The 12,084-nt window shown below is 42.8% G+C and overlaps 1 protein-coding gene across 2 annotated transcripts in view; it reads left to right on the top strand.

Moving 5' to 3' along the window:
• The first annotated feature begins 9,665 nt into the window (after positions 1-9,665).
• The window catches only part of CALU (calumenin), a 32,943-nt gene continuing 30,524 nt past the window's right edge, over positions 9,666-12,084 (top strand). For both annotated transcript variants that reach the window (XM_043965832.1, XM_043965831.1), the window contains exon 1: positions 9,666-9,804. The gene's annotated coding sequence lies outside the window, so the exon portion shown is untranslated. The remainder of the gene's footprint in view (positions 9,805-12,084) is intronic.

The following is a 12,084-nucleotide window of genomic DNA, read 5'->3' as shown; positions in this document are numbered from 1 at the left end:
AATAGAAAGAATGATGGTTTTGGAGTCAGAGGACCTGGATTCAAATCCCTCTGAAGTTTACTATCACTGCTGACTGTGGGCAAGTCATTTAACTTTTCTGGGTGTCTTGGTTTCTCCATCTGTAAGATGGGAGGTTGGACTCAACATAGCTTCTGAGGCCCTTCTAGATCTACATCTATGATCTTTAACAGGAATTTGAATTCTAACTCTGCTACTACCTGAGTTGCCTTGGGCAAGTCACTTAACCCCCATAAGCCTCAGTTTTCCTATTTGTCAAATGTGAGGGGGTTGAACTAGATGATCTCTAAGGCTCCTTTTGGCTGTATATCTATGATCCTGTGAGAATGTGTCACCAGTGGCAGTGCCAGAAACACAGCATAGATGGATGGCTTTTCTTTTCTTTCTTTTTTTTTTTAAAGCAAACTTAATATTGTATAAAAGAGACAGGGAAAATATGCTCACTTCTCCAACTTCTGAATCATGTTTTCTTGCTGTTGTATCAATATTGTATCTTGGGTTGCTCTAAGTTCTTGTCAATAGTGCAGTCCTAGGATAGTGCTTATTTTCCTACTACGACTCATACTCATCTAGAGTGTTAAGGTTTATAAAACACCTTACTCAATCAACCCTATGAGGTGTAGGTGTTGGAAGCATTAGTCTTTTTGTTTTTCCACATGAAGAAATAGAGGCTGAAGGAGTAGTTACAGTGCTTTGCCCAAAATATATAGCTGGTAAGGTTGGAGCCAAGGCTCAAACTCCAATCTTCCGACTCCAAGTTGGATACTCTTTTCATTGCATCATTGTATTATAATAGAGTCCATGGTAAATAAGACTAGAACATAGTGTTTTTAGTTGTGACAAGAATAGGTCTTCATGGGTGGCCCTGTTTTGTATCCATTCAAAGGATGATCTCCTTTCTTATTTATGTACTCCAGTTTCCAGAACAAAGATCCAATTGCTCAAGTTGCTATATTTACTCACATAATATGCACACTTTTTATCCTATCTTTTTTTGGTCCTAAATTAGGGGGGGTGCAGCCATGATCATCGCGTGGATTTTGCAGCAGAAGGTGTTTAACAGAAGCAGATAAAGGGATGGCTGGCAGAACAATCAGGTGCTCAACAACAGGGAAGGCAGTCTGGAACTGTCCGAAGAGGTGGCTGATGGCCACGGAGGGATTCGAGGTTACCCAGTAGAGGTGTCTAGGAACAGCAGCAGCTAGCAGCAACAGAAACCTGTAGTTGTCACTCAGCAGCAACAACAGCAACTGGTAACCAGAGGGGCAGAGAACACAGGTGATGGCAGATGCAATCAATGACCAAACATGGATATCTAGAGTCTATTAAGGCTCAACAGGAAATTTCAATAGTGGAAATGAACTCGACAGCAATGGAAAGAATGAATTTCAAAGTTGCCCCAAGGGAGTACAAAACTAGGAATATCAAGGTAGACCCTTTAAAAATTATGATGGAAATCGGACAAGTGATACTAAAGTGGCCAAGCTACACAACTACCCTGACAATCTGTCTTTAATGAGAAAACTAAGGAAAAGCAATCTGGGCAATTAAGAAGTCATAAAAGTCTTCTTAATACAGGCATTGTGATAAGAAAGTAGACAAAGCAGATATAGCCTCCCATATCTGGAATGTATTCCCACTCACCTCCAACTTCTAGAACTCTTAGCATCCTTCAAAGTATAACTCAGGTGCTATATACAATCCTATGTATGTACCTCCCTCTCCACATCCCTCATTCCTTCTCTCTTTCCCTCCCTCCTTTTCTTTCTCTCTCTCTGTCTTGAAATGACTATGCATATATTATTGATTTATCTGTGTACATGTTGTATACCCTGGCAGAATGTAAGCTCATGGAGGGCAGGAGCTTTTTTTGTTTTTGTCTTTGATGTATCTCCAGTGCTTAACATAGTGCCTTGCATATGATAGGCACTTAATAAATGTTTGTTGAATTGAATTGAACCCAGAAAAATTAAACATGTGGAAAGAAATTAGTGATTCATAAAATCCTAGAGTTGGGAGAGGTCATCTGGTCTGACCAATGTGGGCATCATTTCTCCTGATAGCATCATATTCCTGTCAACAGATTATTCCTCTAATTTCTGCCAGATATCTTGGGGAAACCAAGGGAATTAAAAAAGGCAGACATGTCGATTTTTGCTTTTTATACATTATGTTATGTGAGTATTGCAATAGACCCATGAAACAGATACTGCTAACGTTTTTAATTCCCCCTTTTTAAAGATGAGGAAACAGACTGAAAAAAGCTTAAGCATGGCTATTTGAGTTAAGCCTGCCTGACTCCCAAGTCCAACAATCTTTCTATTACAACTCTTGACCTCTCGAATTTGCTAATAAACTTACCGGACTAACAGCAATTGTTTCAGCAAAAGCACAGGAAATGGGGGCGGAGATAGGGAATTGTTCCAAAGCAAAAGAGAATCAAGCTGTCCAATTCAGAGCTGCAACAGCTCCAAATTTTAAATGAAAGGTTTAAGTTATATTAAAGTCTCCTAAGGTTATCTGTATGGAAACACCATCAGACATAAAACAATTTTGATATGAATAAGAGAATGAACTGGGGAAATTGGGAAACCTGGGACTGGATTAATTTCTGTCTGAATGACCATGGACCATTCAGTTCTAAGAGGGAATTAACTGAACTCCCTTCCAGACACAAAAGGAGAGAATTCATTCAACCTCTTACCCTCACCTTATCTCTTCAAATACATAATTTTTAGTATTTTATTCTCTGCTGGGATAATATATAGATAGTGGAGGAAAAGTGGCAAATAAAGAAAAGCTAGGATTGCTTCATGGTGAGCAGAACCTTTCCTCTTGGTGAAGCCACTTGGTAGCAGCCCTTCTGGATGGGGAAATTGTTCCACCTCCGTAGAAGTTCCTTGCCCTTACCTCAACTTGCCTGGGACTTCCTCTGAGCACTGAGGAAGTGCCACATGCTGAGTACCCAGTGCTCTCCCCAGACTTCTAGACCCAGTGATTGAAACAGGTATACCCTTAATGGGAAATGCACCCACAAAAATCCAGGACACTGGGCTTTCCACCATTACAGACAAATTCCAGAATCCTGGCTGGAAGGCTGAGAGATAGAAGTCAGAATTAGGTAGTTCTCCTGTAAATGAAGTCTGTCTTTGAGGCCCCTAGTCATTCTCGCTTGTTTTCACTCTTTCCATAGTTAGAGTTGGCAGGAGAATAGAGGTCTAAAGATCAGAGGAAAAGAGGAGATAGAAGAAAGGGTAGGAAAATGGGTAAGGAGGGAGCCAACTAAACTTGTTTTATAACTAATTACATTTAAATTGTTTAATTTCAATTGCCATAACAATTACTGAGTGATTTTCTTTTAATTGTCAGGATTCTTTATCCATGCTTTTTTTTTTTGGTGTAAATTACATTTTTATTCTGAACTTAACAAACATAAAATAAGATGAGTATTTCTGTACCCATAATAGAACAGAAAAAGAGATCTATACACAAAACTACAGATCTCTATTAAGCACAACTTACTTTTCTTTTTAAGTATATGATAAATTTAAACTGTAGTTTTCAAAACTGTCCTGCTTGTCTGTGGTTCCTTCTGAACTTCCTTCTGTTCTCTTCTCTACATTTTCTTTTTAAGATGCCTCAATGACCCTCTTTCTTTTCTTTTTTGTTACTCTATACTTTACTCCATCTTCCCAGGTATCTCTTCCCCCATTGGGAAAAAAGAAAGAAAAACACTAGAAAACCCCTAGAAACAAATATTCTTAGTTTTGTTTAAAATAAATGGGGAAAGAGGTAGTTGGAGAAGGAATGATGGGGTGGAGATAAACAGAAGTATAGACAAGAGAATAGGAGAGATTAAGAGGGAAATACTTGGAGAAGAGGTAAAGAGGGAGGGGGAATAAAGAAATAAAAGGGGAAAGGGAAATTGCTAAACTTCTCTTTCTGCGGAAGGCACCACCATTTTGTAGTCTCCCAAGTTTGTAACCTTGGCATTATACTGCACTATTTGCTCTGTCACTCCACATAGCCAATCACGGTTGCCAAATTTTGTTTCTACCTCCACAACATCCCTTCTCCAATCCAATCCTTTCTCTCCACTTTAGCCCAGGCTTTCATTGCCTCTCACTTAGATGATTTGAAAGATCTCCCTTTGATCTCTCTGCCTCATCTCTCCTCACTTCAGTCTACCCTCCACGATGATGCCAAAGTGACTTTTTTTAAGCACAGATACAATCATGGCAAGCACCCTACTCAGTCAACTCCAGTGGCTTCCTATCAACTTTAAAATCAAATATAAACTCTTCGGTTTAGCTTTTCAAGTGCCTCCTAATCTGGCCCCAACCCTTATTGTATATTGCTCCCCCTCCCTCACTCTGCAATATGGCCAAACTGGCTTTCTCTCTGTTCCCCATATAGGACAGTCCAATTTTGGTCTCTGTGGCTTTGTATTGGCTGTCCCATAAACCTAGAATGCATACCTTCTCACCTCTACCTTAAAGAATCCCTCTCTCCCATTAATAAGCAGCACAAGCACCACCTTTTTAGAATTGTTGTCATTTGTCCTTCATTCTGGTATTGGGCTGAGACATTGAGTGCTGTCAAGACTTGCAATGAATTTTGGATTTAAGGGAGGGAGGGTCACCAACCTCACTCTCTCCTCCAGAGCCATCTGGGTCCAGTGGCAAGACATATATCAAGATGACTGGAGATGGCCCTATTTTTGTTAAGTGACTTGCCCATGGACACACAGCTACTAAGTGTCTGAGATAAGATTTGAACTCAGGCCCTATTGACTCCAAGGCCAGTGCTCTATCCACTGCACCTCCTAGCTACCCTGCCTTTTTTGCGAAACCTTTCTACCCCCCACTCTAATTCTGGACCCTTCCCTCTCAACCTAACCACTTTGTCATTATTCTCTTTATATTTACATTGTATATGTTTCCTTGTTGTTTTCCCCATCAGAATGTAGACCTCTTGCAAGGCGAAATTGTTTTGTTATTTTATGTGTAGGTCTAGCACCTAGCATAATGCCTCATACGCTGTAGGTGCTTAATAAATGCTTGTTGATTGACTGAAGTCACTGGGCTAGAAAGCCTATAATCATAGGATCCCAGACTTAGAGTTGAAAGGGACCTTAGAGAACCTCCTCATTTTAAAAAGGAGGCATTGGAAAGATAAATGACAGAGCTGAGATTTGAACTGGCTTCTGACTTTTAACCGAACACATCCCATCAATGTGAGCAAATATAGTAGCACTGAACTCTTCCCCAACCCTCAGGCCAGCTGTTCTGGATGTGTGGTAGTGAGTACAGCTGGTGAGATGGCTGTCAGGACAAGAAAAAGGGCCATCATGATGGGGAGTTCAAGCTTAGTTCCCCAGAGGGAACTCAGTTTTTGAGGCAATAATAGAAGCTGGATTATTCTAACAGGCTATCACTGAACCTGCATGAGGTCTGAGAAAGTAGTTGGTATTATAGAAGGTCCCCCATCCATGATAATGAAAGTACACCCTAATGATTTTGCATGCTTGGGCCAAGTAGAAAATTGGAGTTGGTACAAACAGGTTCTACTGGTCCCAGGTGGGTGTAGGAAGCACTACAAACCAAGTAAAATTCTGACTTCTTTGCCTGTCATTTAAGGTCCTGCACATTCTGGTGCCATCCTACCTTTTCAGATTTTATTTCATACTATTCCCCTCCACATATTCCATGCTCTAGTATGCCTGAACTATTTGCCCATCCCCTGTAACCGCCCCTCCCATACTTTCTTTTTTTAAAAATAGACTTTTGTTGATATTTGTTTTTACATCCCTAAAATTTCTCTCAGTATTTAACCCCTTTCCCCTTCCTAGAGAGCCATCCCATATAATAGTTAATACTTTTATATTATATATTTAAAGGAAAAAAATAAAGCAAACATTCTAACTTTTGAAACTCTATGCTCTTGGTCATGCTATTTATTCTCTATTCCTGAAATGGTCTTCTACTCCCAAACTCCTACAGCCCTTTAAAGCTCAACTCAAATGCCAACTTCCTCAGGAAGCCTACCCTGATTCTCCCAGTTGAAAATTCTTACCAAGGACTTTACATACTCATTTGCTTATACATCTCTCCTACACAAGTATTATTGGGTAATTTGTGTATGTCACACACATACTTACTCACGGGAAGTCCTTTAGGGAAGCAACCCCCATCCTTAACCAACAGGTATCTTTCCTAGAGTCAGCACAATGCTCTTATCACAGTGGATATTTAATAAGTATTTGTGGGAATGAATTGTATACTAAATTCCTTCAAGGTTCCTCAACTCCTCCCTTCTTATGAAGTCTTTTTTGATGACTCTAGGTTACTATAGTTTCCTTTTTCTGAATTCCTGGATTTGCTGCCTGTATCACTCATCTTTGCATTTAATCATGGGAACTGGGAGCCTGGAGAGGAATAGATGTTGGGAATTGAACATCTGGAAGCACTTTTAAAATATGGTGAGGACTCCCAACTTTTAAAAAAGACATGTTCGAGCCCTGGGGTGATGTCTGTCTGCTTTCTCTTAGTTTTTACTTGTTCCTCCTTTTTCCATCCAGAGTTCTCAATCAGGTCTCATTTGGAAAGGAAACCATGTTTCTAACCCTCTCCTCTTGCCCTTGATAATAACTGCCCAACACTGTCTTAGGTTTTCTATGGGTATTTATTGCTACTACTGGGAAAGTGGGGAGGGACGTTATAAGATAAACAGAAGGGAAAGCTACAATGCCAAGTTTCCAACTTTGATCCCACCTTGGAGTCTGGGGTGGGGGGCAGTGTAAATATGTACATTGCACCTCTATTGAGGTCTTTCAGAGTGGTAGTTGTGTTTTTTTTTAATTGCTACTAATTCCAGAGGTTTAAACTAAAAAAACAACAAAGGAAGATTATAAAGGTTTAAGAATCAAACCAATTACATTCTCCTTATAGTCAGTAAAGAGGAAACAGGAGCTAAACGTTGATCTAGATATTAACTCTATTCTTTTGCTTCTGTTCTACTTCTCCCCACTCAAGAATGTCAGCATGGAATTCTCATAAGCTTCTCCCTTGATTGACATGAGTTAATAGGGCCAAAATTGTTTTTTCATAATCTGAGGGATAATCTTGCATTGATGAGCTCTGAATTTAGTTAGTTGGGTCTACTGTTCCCAGGCCTGGGCAAAACTTCTAATTTAGTGGGACTTGACAAAACTGCACTCTGCTGATGTAGCCTTTGTTAATCCAGGGTCAGCTTCATCCCCACTGCCTCAAGTGACATGTCAGCAGAGGACTTTATGCACTGCCCTGTATTAACTTTTAAACCTTTTTCACATATCCTTGTCCAGATCTCCTATGGGATAGAAACCTGAACATACATCAGTCAATCAACAAGCATTTATTTCCTAGAATCTTAAAATCTTAAAATTGTAAGCGATTCAGAGGTCATCTATTCCAACCAGCACCTGAACAGGAATGTCCTTTACAACATCCCTGGGGAGGGAAAAAGGGCTCGTTCAGCCTGCATACAAAAATCCTGCAACAGTAGAAAGGGTCAAAAGTCATCTACTAATTGTTACCATTCCCCCCCCCCTTTTTTTCTGGGCCAAGTATTAAACACTTCCTGAACACAGTGGTACTGGTGCCCTGGTACCTCTGGGGTCACAGATATGCAACATGGTAATTTTGTAGTGGACCGACTGTTCAATAAACACTTGTTGAATTGAATTATTTGTATACTTTTTTAAAGTGTTCAATAAATATTTCTTAAACTTAATGGAACCAAATTAAAATGAACATGCTTCTTGGGTCTTCAATACACAATGAGGTGAGAGCTCTGAGCATAGCAAAGACACTAGATTTAGCTTGGGAAGACCTGGGTTCGAATTGTTATGGGAGGATTATGGGCCCCTTACCACAAAAGTTGTCTGGGGAGGCCAAGGAACTTTTTCCTTGAAACCTCAGGAGTTTTCCCTTGAAATCAAGTAGGCCTCTCCTTGAGCTCAATCAGGGACATACACACCCAAAAGAGATAAGCAACACCAGATCAAACTGAGCTTGCTCCAGACCTCCTGAGCACCCGGATGAGGCAATCCTTTTGGGAGTGACTACACCAGGAGACCACCTGGAACTGCTCACTAGCAGACTGCTCGGACCCACCACGATGGAGTTAACGCCCATCACCAGATTTCTCACAACCCATCATCACCTACCCTAGCCCACCACCCAATAAGGGACATTCTCACCTAGTCATCTGAACTCTATAAAAAGGTACTCCCCAAGCTGGTCAGGAAGGAAAAGCGTTTTGTTTCTCCAAAACCTTCCTCCCGGCTAGTTTCCTTTGTACCCCAATAAACCTGTTATTTTATTCCTAACTAGGACTTGTCCTAGAGTGTAATTCTTTACAGAGGAATCATAAGGACTGTGAGGGAAAAAATCCATCCTCTTCTCAATAATTCTCAGGAACTCAGCAGCGAAGTGACAAAAGCTTTATTTTCTTCTCATGAAAAGGAGGCACCCTAGTGTGCAGCTAGTGGGTGCCCAGAAAGAGGGCTCGAAGGCCCTGTTTTATACCCTAGTCTCTAACGCTAATGGACCTTCCCCTTTTCCATCACTGGTGAGGTTACAATCTACGGCAAAAACTAGCTAATCAGAATGCAATATTCCCACCCCTCTTCCTTGTATGGGCATGACTCAGGAGTGGATCTTATGCTTCCTTATATGGACACAACTCTGGAGCTGACCTTATTGAGACCAGGGCTCCTTGAACCATGTGACCTTGCTAACCTGAGGGGGAGGAGGGGATCTGAGACCTTTGTCCTACAAACAGGTCACGGGGAGTATGAATGACTGTTATATCCACATTGAGAGGAGACAACTACCCATTTCTCACAAGGACCCACGTGCTTTCTCCCCATATCAGAATTCCGATTGCCCCTTGCTAGCCCATCAGGGGTTAGATCACTATCCCACTCTATGCTTCAGTTTTATCATCTGCAAAATGAGAGGGCGAGGCAGCTAGGTGGCACAGTGGAGTCAAGAGGATCTAAATTCAGACAGTCAGTAGCTGGGTGACCCTGGGCAAGTCACTTAACCGTTTGTTTCAGTTTCCTCATCTACAAAACGGACTAGAAAAGGAAATAGAGAACCAATCCAGTGTCTTCACCAAGAAAACCCCCAAAAAGGGTTCAAGAAGAGTCGGAAACATTTGACCGAAAAGACTAAACAATAAAATGAGAGGCCGGGTGGCACCAGGGGTCCTGGAGGCCAAGGACCCACAAAGAAATAGCTACTTGTTGCTCATAAGGTTCATAATCTATTACAGCGCATCCCCGGGCCTGGGAAAGGGACAATGGAAACGTTCACACTAGGACCCAAGTCCCCTGGCTGGTGAAGAGAGAGAACCGGGAACAACCCACAGCCAGTGGGGAGGACCGGGTTTCAGGGAAGGCGGTTGGGCGGGAATCGGATCCACGCCACTCCGCGGGCTCGTGGGGACGTGGCGCTTTCCAGCCAATCGGCGCTATGTGCCCATCGGGCCAATGGCCTCCCGAGGAGTCCGGGCGTCGGAGGCGGGATGTCCGAGGATTGGTCCGCACGGAGCCGGCTGGGCGGACGAGGGCGGTGCCTGCGTCCACTTCCGGTTGGGTGGTGCGTGCGCGCGTGAGGCGAACCGGTCCGAGTGAGGCGCGGCTGCAGCGGCGGCAGCGGCGGCAGCGGCGGCCCCGGTAACGGACGGCCTCTCCCAGACTCCTCTCCTCCCACGGCCTCGCTCGCCCCCGCCGGCGTGGTAAGCATGCCCCCACCCCCCTGCAGTTCCCGGAGCGTCCGCCGAGCCTCGGGGGCCTGGGCCCACAGGCTCCGAGGCCGCCTCGGCTTCCCGGGACCCCCTCATCCCGTAGGGCCCCTCTTCTCCCGGGCAGCTTCCCCGAAGCCGGGTCTGAGAGGACGGGCGGCGGCCTGCCTGGAAGCACGGCCTGGGGTATTTATGGAGTGTCCGGGGGGGAGAGAAGGGACCAAGGCGCTCTCTTGGTCGGCAAAGCCGCCCAGCCCCGGGTGAGCCGGCGACAGAATCCCCGCCACGGTCCGCGTGAGGACGCGGAGCCAAAGTTGGTGACTGTGAAGCCGAGGCCCGTCGTCTCCCGAGCTCTTGGGACACCTCTGGCCTTCCTCCACTCTTGGGTCGGGCCGGGCTGGGGAGTGCACGGCGGCACAGCACACGCCGGACCGGCCAGCCTTAAGGCTACCGATGAGTGCTGGTCCGCTGCTACTTTTTATTTCAATGGTATCCCAGGCCAGTCCTACAAGAACCGTCAGCCCACAGGTGGGAGAGAGCTGGGAGAGCGGGCCGCCCAACCCCCTCCCCAAACAGATAGGTAGGTAGGTAGGGGGTACAACTGGGAAACCATTTAAAAACTTTAAGATTTGAAGTTTAAGGCATGCGTGGTATTTTGGAAAACCCGTTGGACTTAGGAAAGACCTGACCTTGAAACTAGTCTCTGAGGTTGATTACCTGTGTGACTATGAGGACAGGTCCTAAGATCCTACAGCTTTAGAGCGGGAAGGAACCAGAGGGTTCATCTAGTCCCCACCCCCTCATTTTACAGAAAAGGAAACCGAGTTCCCGAAAGGCGAGGCGATTTGTCCAAGGTCACTCATCTGTAAAATTGGAGTATATAAGTATATATGGGTGTGTGTGTGTATGTATGTATGTATATATGTATATGTATAGGTATATGTATATACCCCAACAAACTGGCATGTATAAATATATATATATATATATATATATATATATGTCCCAGTAAATCGGAATGTTGACATAAATATATAAAACAGATAAAAACAAATTGGGATATATAAGTATATAAAATATAGGTAAAATATATTGGGATATATAAATAGTAATACCTGTAGAACCTACTCCGAAGGGTTGGTTTGAGGCTCAAATAAAATGATGTACAGAAAAGGGCCCCCTCCTCTCCCTGATTTCATTGACTTAGGGAATCTTCCTCTTGCCCCACCCCAGGAAACTCACTCCCTCTTATGTATTACAACTGATTTTCAGTTTATATCCCCTAGAGAGTTAGTTGCCTGGAATAAAGTGACTTGCACTGAGTCAGAAAATCAGTGTCTAACTCTGGACTTGAACCCATAATATATATATTTTTTACACCTTAGTCATTTTACCAGTATTCCTCCAGAGCCCACCCCCTTAACTCCCTCCTTCCCTCATCCCCCCCCCCCAAAAAAAAAAGTTGAACAATGAGATCAACATTTTTCTCGAAATTTCTTTTCTGAGAACAGAAAAAAAAGATTTTAGTAATATCTTCTTCTGGACCAAGATTTGTCATTGCAGTAAGGTCTTTTCGTCTATATAAAAGTGGTCTGGATCCAGGACACAATTCTTAGCTTCTTTCTTTCACCACTCCTCCCACCACACATACTCATACATGCTTCAGTGAATTCGTCTTTGAATTTAAAGAATGGAACAAAATATTCTGCAGCACAGGCATTGAGATATTAAATGACTAACTCATATGGTCACACAGTCAGTAACCATCAGTAGTGATGTTAAAGAGAGGTTTCTGGCTGCTTAAGGCCCAGGTCTTTTTGACTTAAGGGTCAGCTCTCTATATCAGAACATCCCCAGGTGTAATGTTTAGAAACATTTGTATACAAATTGAAATGAGGTTGAACTTCAAGTAACACTATTAGAACCAATACAAGAGTTTTGCTGAATATCAGTGGTCTTCATTAGGATTTTTCTAAGGCTCTTATCCAATAGTAATGATATAGTTAGAGAAGCTAAAAGCATGTTTGCATGAAATTTCTCAAGAGCTTTTTTGCACCAAAAAAAAAAACCCAAAAACGGTTTTTTGCATGTTGTTTGAGTATGCTTACATAGGCTGCCAAAACAGATTTCTTAGGCAGTTTTGAAGTTAACATTTTATTACTACTAAATAACTGGTGGTTCTTTATTCACCCATTAGTAATCAAATATTTATTGAGAGCCTAATACACAAATGGTGTACATAATGATGACTAGATACAGCAGTTTAAAGTGGAT

Source organism: Dromiciops gliroides, chromosome 5 (genome assembly GCF_019393635.1).
Source record: "Dromiciops gliroides isolate mDroGli1 chromosome 5, mDroGli1.pri, whole genome shotgun sequence".
Lineage (NCBI taxonomy): Eukaryota > Metazoa > Chordata > Mammalia > Microbiotheria > Microbiotheriidae > Dromiciops > Dromiciops gliroides.
This window is presented reverse-complemented; position numbering and strand designations above follow the sequence as displayed.